Below are 11,692 nucleotides of genomic sequence, written 5' to 3'. Positions count from 1 at the left end.
TATTTGCGGCAGTCATGAGTATTTATATTTGGCATTCATAGATTTTCTGATAAAGCTTTCATTTCTATGTTTGATGAAGTAACCGCTAGGAAGGGTCCTAATGCAGTGGTTTCTCTCCTTATGGATTTCATAACTAAACATGTGGCCTCTAGTGTGAAAACATTGTATGCATTTTCAGATGCCTGTACAGGACAGAATAGGAATCGCACAATGGTTCAATTTTGGTACAATTTAGTTCGTAGTGGTAGATTTTCCAACGCTTTCCACATGTTCCCAACCCGTGGGCATTCCTACGATAGGCTCTTTACAAGTCTGGAATTTACGGAAAGGAAACAGGACACAGTGTATACTCCCCACCAATAGTTCACAGTACTACAGAAAGCAAGGAAACGCATGCATATTGAACTACGCACACAAGGCGCATTACTTGACTGTCAGAAACATCTAGATTCATTTTTTAAGAACCCTGTAACTCTGAAAAGGGATAAATGGGCTGTTAACATTACAAACTATTTGAGTACACTGACTAGTCGAAATGTCTCTTTTTCACCCAGTAGCAGTGAAATGGTGAAATATGATTTTCGTCTGGTTAAGGCTGGGACAGTCCCTCATTTCCATAATGTGCCGAGAGCATACATGGCCGTCATTCCACTGAAACCTGAGAAACAGAAGGATATTGCACGCATGGCTGACGTTATCTCTTTGCAGTTTCGTGAGTATTTTGATAGCCTTCTAAAGCAATGCGACATTAATAAACTGATTGGTGGAGAGGACGCCAATGAATCTGAAAGTGAAGTTTGGGACAGTGATCAAGAGTGACAAATTTATGAACATATATCTCTGTCATTATAAGTAAAACATGTGGAATTAACTCTAGCATGTTACATGTATATGACCACGTTGAAGTGATTAAAAATAATATTTTGCTTGTAGATGTGGTATTTTGTTTCGTTATACAATATTTCAGTACAATGCCTGTTGTTTAAATCAAAAAGGGGATATGTCAGTAATTTTCTATTACCATTTTCTATTAGTTGCCTTCATCCTATGATTACAGATTGTTGGTATAACATTGCATTCTTCCTCACGAGTCTGTGGGACTAACTATGGGAATAACGTTGTTCAGAATTATACAGTTTTTCAACATATCTCAGAACATTGATTGAGTACCATACCTCCTTTTTGATCTCAACGCCTCAGTTATTGAACCATATGAAATAAATCGATGTAACTTCTTAACGGTTTGCGTTAGGACGCTCAAACTGCACGGTTGGCCGCGGGGCATGTAGGGAATCAGTATGCGCATGCAATCGTCTGGTTTAGTAACGAAGGCAACTTTCGTGTGGATGGGTTCGTCAATAACAAAATCGGCGCATTTGGGGGACTGAGAATCCGCATTTCGCGATCGAGAAGTCTCTTTACCCATAACTGGGGATTGTGTGGTGGGCAATTTTCCCTCACGGAATAATCTGTGTGATATTCCTTGACGGCACGATGACTACTGAACGGCAAGTTCGCACCCGGCGCCCCACATAGGGAACAAAAGTTTTGTGATCAATCATAGGCGGAAATAAAGGAAATTAATTCTACGATTCCTATTATTTTGTCTTGACCTGCAGCAAGACGCTTTCATGCAAGGTTGTTGCTTAAATTGTGTGTGGAGTAACCGCAAATAAATGTAAGTCTACCTTGCATTTCATGTGTTTTATGCTCAAACTCACATTTCATGTGTTTTGTGGTCAACATATCTGCAGTTTTAACAGATTTGTCTGTCATCTTTTTTGTAGTCCCTCTTTGCATAATATCAAAAAGTTTAGCTACCAGAAATCCCTCCTAGACGAGACAGAGTCCTGTGCCATAACGGAAGACTCAACGGAAAACTGGTAGGTGAGACTAATTATTCTAGCTCTGGCTCTGAGCACTATAGGACTTAACATCTGTGGTCATCAGTCCCCTAGAACTTAGAACTAGTTAAACCTAACTAACCTAAGGACATCACACACATCCATGCCCGAGACAGGATTCGAACGTGCGACCGTAGTAGTCACGCGGTTTCGGACTGAGCGCCTTAACCGAGAGACCACCGCGACCGGCAATTATTCTAGCTATTCTGCCTGACACCTTGTATTGTCGTGATGGAGAACGCTGCGACTTTTTCTGCTGTTTGTTCCAGTTTTCATCAATGGGTTGAAGCAAAGAAATTGTTGTATTTTGGCCAGCGTTAAATGCTGTTTATCGTCGTTCCACATCACTTCAGCTACCATCAGGAGCCGGGTCTACACACTGATGTTTTCTACAAAACGCAAAGCAATTGTAAGCAGTCATCATCGAAGGTGATTCATTGCCAAAAGTTGTATGAAACGATTCGAGGTGTCAGATCTTGTCGACCAAATATTAATCAAAAAAATTTAAAAAAGCATTAGAAGAAAATCCTAAAAGGAAACTTCTTGTGAGGTTCCATTTCTAAAAGCGCTGACTGGTCAATTGTAATATACTGAATGGTGACCACTGTCAGTTATAAATACATGTGTGAATACCTTCGCAAGTTATAACGTCGATATGGAACGAAAACTTCATTAGTGTACAAACCGCACATCGATTACTATTAAGCGAAACCAAATCAGAAGATGCCTTCAAGAGTGTTTCTAGACGTACGCTAATAGATTATCGGTGACAAACACTGTCTTTATTGTCACAAAATTGTTCTTATGTGACTTTATTATTTCCCTGTAATTTTTTTTTTTTCCTCTACGCAGTTTCAAAAATGGTTCAAATGGCTCTGAGCACTATGCGACTTAACATCTATGGTCATCAGTCCCCTAGAACTTAGAACTACTTAAACCTAACTAACCTAAGGACATCATACAACACCCAGCCATCAGGAGGCAGAGAAAATCCCTGACCCCGTCGGGAATCGAACCCGGGCGTGGGAAGCGAGAACGCTACTCTACACAGTTTGAATGTCATTACATATACAAGGTGGTCGGAAACAGTCTGAAAAGTTTGTAAGGGTGCTGCATGGACAGTTGCGCTCAGAAATAATTGTTAAGGAAAAAAATTAGATACGTTGCACCGTTTCCGAGTTAATTAGCTTTAAAGTTAGCCAATAATGCCTTTGGGAGCGCAAATTCATGCGGCTCACCAGGGACGGTGTCGCCAACCGTGTTCTCCGTTTGGTTTCCTAAAACCGAACGAGAGGGCGATACAAAAGCTGGGCATGGGACGGTAGGACGGATCGAGCCCGAACCAAAGGCTGTACAGTCTCGCGCGCTTTCGTCTATGCTGTAAGAACAGCTGACATCAATTGCATCTGGAGGGTCCACGTGAAGTAGTGAGGGCGACGGCCTGACTGGCTAGCTTCAATGCTTATTAACTCGGAAGTGACAACGTATCGAATCTTTTGGTGAGTAATTACTATTCAGCACGACCTACAATCCAACGCCATCACAAACTTTGGTTCGAGCACTAATTTCCTATGGGGATTTATTGAAAGTGAAAACTGTTTAGAGATATGTATACTGCGGAAGCAGTGACTGAGCTTGTCATAAGGTTAGGCCTGCTCAAATTCCGTATATATTCAGTGGACTGACTGACAGCACCTACCCACACTGTAGGTTTATCTAACATTCTACAATTTTTCAACCCATAACGCAACTCTTAGTAGTATGATAATCATAGTTAAATCTTGGTGGCTCTTACCTCTGGAAAGTGACTTTTCCCATTTTGACGTATTACGACTTGTATTCGCCGCAACAACAATTGTTCACCGTTGTTGTTCTTCCTAATAAATAAGCGTGTAAGAACAAGGCACAAAAGTGTAATATTGATCAATACAAACTTGAAATGTAAACAAACAGCGTCATTCAACAGTCAAGTTACTATTTCGGTTTGATGTTGGCTACAGGCGCATTGCGCTATGCTCACTCCATAGATATTCCTACTTTATAGGCAGCACGCCTGTGATTATACTAACGGACGACAACGAATGTCCTATTTCACTATAATATTACGTTTCGAATTTCCTAGTTCGTAAGCGAAATGGTCGCTCAGGTCACGTTACCAGTCTCATTGTACAGTAAGAATCACCTAAAACTTTCCCCCCAAATATTGAGGAAATGGAAAGAGCTATTGATGTACTGTTTTCACAGAACGGATTGGTAGTCAGGGGCTCGTACTATTAGCCAATAAACAGACTGTAATAATACTTAGAAAGTGTATTTTTAGTGCAAACATGCACTTTTTTAAACCGAACAATGCTTATTGACATCAACAGACTAAAAGTAGGGTAAATTAGAATGTCAGTGAGGTTTGTTGCAGGATTCTGGTGCGAATCGTTTATGAGATACCGTATTTTGTGAAGTTCCCACGTAGGTCCTGGTACAATACTTGTGGTAGCACACACAAGTGCATACACTAGTTATGTGGATTCTGCACAGTAACGAGACAATTCACCATCATTGGTTGTGTTCAAAATGACCACTGGCAGCGGCAATACACGCTTCCAGTGTGATATGGAACCACTCTTGCACGCGTGCTAGCATTGTACCGGAGACGTCGGAGCAGGCTGCAGTAACACGTCGTTGCATATTATCTAGTGTAGTTGGTAAGTCCCTACAGACAACGTGTTTCAGCTCTGTCTACAGAAAAAAAAGTCTACAGGCGTCAAATACGGGGAATTGCCCGGCCAAGTTGCAGGTCCTTTGTGTTGGAAACAGTTCGTGAGGGCATACTGTAGTAATTCGTGCAGTATGGGCTGGGCAGCCCTTATGTTGGTGCCACCTAGTCTGCAAAGGAACGTGTTCTAGCGCCTGTGGAAGACGGTCTATGACAAACGGGCCTATAAGCTGATGGTTCACTACCCCACACTACACGTTTACACTCCGTGGACGCTAACGTTCCACCTGACGACGTCAATAGTGATTGTCAGTAGACCGATAGTGCAAGTTTATGTGGCCATGATTTTTAAATGTGCCCTAATCAGAAAACGTGCCGATCGCCGGCCGCGGTGGTCTAGCGGTTAAGGCGCTCAGTCCGGAACCGCGCGACTGCTACGGTCGCAGGTTCGAATCCTGCCTCGGGCATGGATGTGTGTGATGTCCTTAGGTTAGTTAGGTTTAAATAGTTCTAAGTTCTAGGAGATTGATGACCACAGCAGTTAAGTCCCATAGTGCTCAGACCCATTTTTAACGTGCCGATCAACTGGAACAGCAGGAAGAAGACTAATTTCCTGCTTTTCTGACGTCACTCATTTCCTTCTATTACGTTTCTAGGATTTGCACGAACACTTCCACGCAACTGGTTGAAGCGGATAAATGATTTTCGAGATGTTTAACGTCTAATGGGATATCTTGCCGCATACGCCGTACAAGAACGAACTGCACTCTTTTTACACGTTCCATACACGATGAACATGTCGGTTTTTCCTGCATTGGTAAATCCCATTCGCGACTTACTGCTTGGACCGTCACGCACTAACTGAGTAGCAAGTTGTCGTACGTAGCAACTAAGCAGGTTGAATGGCACAAAAAAGTGTCTGTGTGGTAACTATCCAAGATATGATATCTTGTAGACGACCCTCACTAGAATCCTGCAACAAACTCTAATGACATTCTAATTTACCCTACTTTTTTGGTCCCATTTAAAAAGTGCACGTTTGCACAGAAAATACCTTTTCTAAGTATAATTACACTCCTGGAAATGGAAAAAAGAACACATTGACACCGGTGTGTCAGACCCACCATACTTGCACCGGACACTGCGAGAAGCCTGTACAAGCAATAATCACACGCACGGCACAGCGGACACACCAGGAACCGCGGTGTTGGCCTTCGAATGGCGCTAGCTGCGCAGCATTTGTGCACCGCCGCCGTCAGTGTCAGCCAGTTTGCCGTGGCATACGGTGCTCCATCGCAGTCTTTAACACTGGTAGCATGCCGCGATAGCGTGGACGTGAACCGTATGTGCAGTTGACGGACTTTGAGCGAGGGCGTATAGTGGGCATGCGGGAGGCCGGGTGGGCGTACCGCCGAATAGCTCAACATGTGGGGCGTGAGGTCTCCACAGTACATCGATGTTGTCGCCAGTGGTCTCCGGAAGGTGCACGTGCCCGTCGACCTGGGACCGGACCGCAGCGACGCACGGATGCACGCCAAGACCGTATGATCCTACGCAGTGCCGTAGGGGACCGCAAGGCCACTTCCCAGCAAATTAGGGACACTGTTGCTCCTGGGGTATCGGCGAGAACCATTTGCAACCGTCTCCATGAAGCGGGGCTACGGTCCCGCACACTGTTAGGCCGTCTTCCGCTCACGCCCCAACATCGTGCAGCCCGCCTCCAGTGGTGTCGCGACAGGCGTGAATGGAGGGACGTATGGAGACGTGTCGTCTTCAGCGATGAGAGTCGCTTCTGCCTTGGTGTCAATGATGGTCGTATGCGTGTTTGGCGCCGTGCAGGTGAGCGCCACAATCAGGACTGTATACGACCGAGGCACACAGGGCCAACACCCGGCATCATGGTGTGGGGAGCGATCTCCTACACTGGCCGTACACCTCTGGTGATCGTCGAGGGGACACTGAATAGTGCACGGTACATCCAAACCGTCATCGAACCCATCGTTCTACCATTCCTAGACCGGCAAGGGAACTTGCTGTTCCAACAGGACAATGCACGTCCGCATGTATCCCGTGCCACCCAACGTGCTCTAGAAGGTGTAAGTCAACTACCCTGGCCAGCAAGATCTCCGGATCAGTCCCCCATTGAGCATGTTTGGGACTGGATGAAGCGTCGTCTCACGCGGTCTGCACGTCCAGCACGAACGCTGGTCCAACTGAGGCGCCAGGTGGAAATGGCATGGCAAGCCGTTCCACAGGACTACATCCAGCATCTCTACGATCGTCTCCATGGGAGAATAGTAGCCTGCATTGCTGCGAAAGGTGGATATACACTGTACTAGTGCCGACATTGTGCATGCTCTGTTGCCTGTGTCTATGTGCCTATGGTTCTGTCAGTGTGATCATGTGACGTATCTTACCCCAGGAATGTGTCAATAAAGTTTCCCCTTCCTGGGACAATGAATTCACGGTGTTCTTATTTCAATTTCCAGGAGTGTATATTCTAATTATATTCTATATCCCTGGCTACCAACCCATTTGTGAAAACCGTACGTCAGTAGCACTTTTCATTTAGGTGATTCATATGGAAAATAACTGAGGATAGAGATGAGATACAGCAAAATGTTTTAGATAAAAGTTATAGATGGCAAAGAGTCACGTATTACTATTAAAGCCGTAACCTTGTCATTATTTTCACGGTGATTTGGAGACTAAAGGTATTTTTTTAAAATGAAAACCCTAATATTTGAGTTCAGATTTGAAAACTCGAAATAATATATATAAAGCAAATCCTCTTTGCGTCTGTCTCGTAGCAAGCGGAAAAGTGGTCAGTGTCTGCTCACCAGTGGTGCGACTGAGATTTATATTCCGGAACTAACCCTTTCCAGTCTTAACTTCACTCAGTGAGTCTACTCAACCCCACGTGATTTCAAGTACAATCATCATGGAGCAGGTTTCTAATCACAATATTACCCCAGGTGGTCAATCCACCGCCAGTATTTCTGCCGGAACTGTTCTTTCGGATTCTGCGGCGGCCAGGTTAAAATGAAATGCGATTCAGCAGAGGAAGTCGGAATCCTCTGGGCAACTTAAAGCCAAAAGAAATACAATTTTAGCAACACTTAAGATACAAACACTTTTGCAACCAGGTAAACCTCATAAATTGAGAGATACATTAACAGAACAGAAGATTCAAATTTTGGCACCTCAAGAAACACGAGTGACGGACAATAGCACCATGGATTTCCGCAGTTATCGTCTTTTTAAAAGTAAAACTAATAAAGGAATAGTAAATAGTATACCGCATCTGGAAGTTGCATTTCCAGTCTCCAATAATATTTTAATTTCAATAACGAAGATAAAACCCGTTAATAATAGAGTGATGGCAATGTCTCTTAAATCCACAAATAATTTATACACTTTAATTAATGCCCACATGCCAGTCAATGAAGATAACTGTAAAAAACCTGAAGAAGTTAATGAAGCTTGGGAAACGTTAGAAAACATCATCTCGAAAATTCCCTCAAATCATGTTAAAATTTTAATGGCTGATTTTAATGCTGAATAAGGTAAAGAGAAAAAATATAAAAACACAATGGCTGGATTTCCTGCGAATAAATGGACAAACCAAAATGGCTAAAGATTTGTTGAAACGAGCAAAAATTTTAATCTTAAAATCATGTCAACACATTTTAAAAAGAACCCTTCCAAACAGAAAACGTGGTGGGCGCACAATACATTTATTGGGGAATTTCAAATCGAGCATGCAGCAATTTCATACCGTAACTACAACGAAATTTTAAGTGTCCAGGTTAGAAAAGGGACTAATATTGATTCTGACCATTATTTAATGCGAATAAAAGTAAAAATTCAATCCTAAAATTTAACACTGCTAAAATAACCCCAACTCTATCAAGCGAACTTGGCAAAAAGCAATCCAACAATTGGCAAAGCCTAAAAATACGGTCATAAAAACAACACAAAATTTAATTCCGCTTCGAAAGAAACAAAGACACCCTTGGTGAAACGCGGATTGAGAAACAGCAGTGTTAAGTTTAGGAATGAGGCATTCAAAATTGGAATTCCAGCAAAACTGAAAATACGTACAAAACCATTCTAACTGTAAGGAAAGAAACATCTAAATTAATCCGACAAACTATAAGAAACTGAGGAAATGTTCAACTTTTAGAAATCGAAAAAGACTTCCAAAAGAACAATACATGAAACTTTTGTAAAGCATTCAAAACAAAACTAACCGGTTACCCTCCTCAAAGTCTTTGCTTCAAAAATGAAGATGGAAATTTGGCTCTTAACAACCAGGAAAATTTTAAGGTACTTTTAATTATTTTTAAAAACTGTTGAACTGTCTAGAATCAGCGAATAAACGCCAACCACAGAAAACTAATAACACCAACCCTAACTCTAAAGAACCTGACGAAATCGAAATAATTAAGCAAATTAAGAGAATTAAAAACAACAAAGCATCCGGAGAAGCGGTATAATTGCAGAACCACTAAAATCAGGTGGCCCTTACACTATAAAAGAGATCACTCAGCTAATAGGACGTGTCTTTCTAACTTAGAAAATACCTGAAGACTGGAAAAGTGCCCTAATTCATCCATTGCATAAAAAAGGGGACAGAACCGATGTTAATAATTACAGAGGAATCTCTCTTCTCCCTGTCACATACAAAATGCTCTTGTGCAATGTTTACTTGATCGAGCCCAAGAACAGTTAGAACCTAAAATCGGTGAATATCGAGCAGGCTTTAGATCAAACAGATCCTGTCCACATAAAATTCTTAATTTAAAACTAATACTTGGGCACCAAAGGTTTTCTGGTAACTATATTGTATGTACATTTGTGGATTTTAAAAAGGCCTACGACTCAGTTGATCGCGAATCTCTTTTCCAAGTTTTAAAGGAACAACGGCTAGACAATAAAACTCTAGCAATGATTAAGGAAGCGTTAACCGACACTAGTTCTAAAGCTAAATTCTTGGGAGAAATTTCTGAAGCATTTGATATAAAGACTGGTTTTAGGCAGGTAGATGGGCTCTCCCCGTTACTGTTAACTGTGTTTTGGAAAAGGTAGTTACAGAGTGGCGAGAGCAGAAGTAGAGTAAAAAATATAGATCAATCAATCAATCAATCAAGTTAGTTAGAAGTAATATTAGAAAGGATTGTCTCGCCTTTGCGGATGATCCGGCAGTTTTAACTAGGGTTGTTACCACAGCTCAAAAACAAATTGAAATTCTTACAGAAGTTGCGGAATAAGTAGAACTACAAATATCATTCGAAAAAGCGGAACACACAAGCACCAAAGTTTTTGAACATGAAATATGGAAAAATAAAAAGGGTTTCATATTTTAAATACTCGGGGGAAATCATACAAGAAAACATTCAGGAAAAAGCAGCAAACGAAGATCGCTGTCAAAAAATGGCGACTGCATTCAGACTAACACAAAATATTCACAATAAAAACTCACTTTCTAAATTCAGTAAACTTAGGCATTACAGCACTGTAACCAAACCTGAATGTTTTTATGGAGCAGAAACTTTAATTTTAAATAGAGAGAGGGATATTGAAGAAATTCAAAAGAAAGAAATATTATAAGGAAAATATTAGGTCCCAAAATTACTGATGGAGAAACTTATGGACTGAGAAGTAATGAGGAAATAGAAGAATACACAGACATACTGTACATGGTGACACGAGAAAACGGAGACTTAAATTTTATGGGCACATTAAAAGACTGGCACCCACTAGATTGACAAAACAAATATTATAATTCTACGAAAACAGAAGTAAGGCCAAAACTGAGCCAATTTAATGGATCGCTACGGGTAAGAAGGATCTTAAAATAGCCGATATAGCTCAGGCGGATGCTACAGATAGAAAAACATTCAGACAAAAGATATTTCATTGGAAAGTTGGTCAGAGGAAAGTTAGAAAATGGACTACAACACCGTGGTCTGATGAAAGAAAGATTTCATTTTGAAAGGATGAAACAAATTTGGGCACAAAGAAGACCATTATATTGTCTGTGCTTTATGAACTCGAAAAAAATCAAATTACCTTTTGGTTGGAGTTACGCGTTTAGCCATAAATTCTCCTGTAACTGGCTGAGAGAGCCAGTTATCACGTCGGAGAAAGACTTAAGCCCGTAATACACTATCAATCTACTTTACCAGATATAATTTATAAAAACATTTTACTGCATCTTTTATATAAGTTGAAACGATTTGTCCCAGCCTTTTGGTAGTGTAATACGGGCATAGGATATATCACATCCAGTAGCATCATAAGTAAGAAAGCTCTGTGTTTCAGATCGACATTATGGTTGGCGACTGCACTGCTTTTGGCTTCAATAGATGTTTAAAATAACAGGAACTATATCTGCTGTCCGGCATCGAAGTTTCTAGCGGTTCCAATGACTTTCATACATTACACACATGGCAAAGCTATATTCAGACCATTGTCCACAAGACGACTACAACTGCTTGGAGTCCACTGTCTAAGAGGTAAGTAAAAGCATCTATAACAAGGACGGAGAAAGATTCCGTTACTGCACTCTATGAGAACAGTTTAGCACGTGGGACCCGACAGCCACCGCTGAAAGCATGTCTGCCCCGTTGCTCCAAATTGCGTCAACTTCACGGCGAATCACCGCTCCGTTACTCGCCGGTGCCCCTACGTTTGCTGGCACTCTCGCAAAAATGCCTTTCTTCCGCCTCCACCGCCAACTGATGTATAGACAGACGCCGGCAGGTTTCATCCAGAACAGACGTCGTCAAACTCCACGTTCAGGCGTTTTCAGCGAAGGATGAAAATCACTGTTAATATCTAACTCAATAATTTTTTTAAATCATTAAATAGGGAAGCTAAATGAGACATCTATTGGGGTTTGCGTTAAAACAACTCGTTGAAATAAATTCTGGTAGCTAAGCTAGATCTACGGGTAGCATCTTTCACTATCAACTATACATTCTTGGTACCGGGTTAGAACCCTGACACTGGTTAAATTTTTTAATAAAAACCGTCAGCAATGGCGGCCGAAGACTTCGGGCATAACAGGCCA

This window comes from Schistocerca gregaria, chromosome 2, assembly GCF_023897955.1.
Source record: "Schistocerca gregaria isolate iqSchGreg1 chromosome 2, iqSchGreg1.2, whole genome shotgun sequence".
In the NCBI taxonomy this organism is placed as follows: domain Eukaryota; kingdom Metazoa; phylum Arthropoda; class Insecta; order Orthoptera; family Acrididae; genus Schistocerca; species Schistocerca gregaria.
This window is presented reverse-complemented; position numbering follows the sequence as displayed.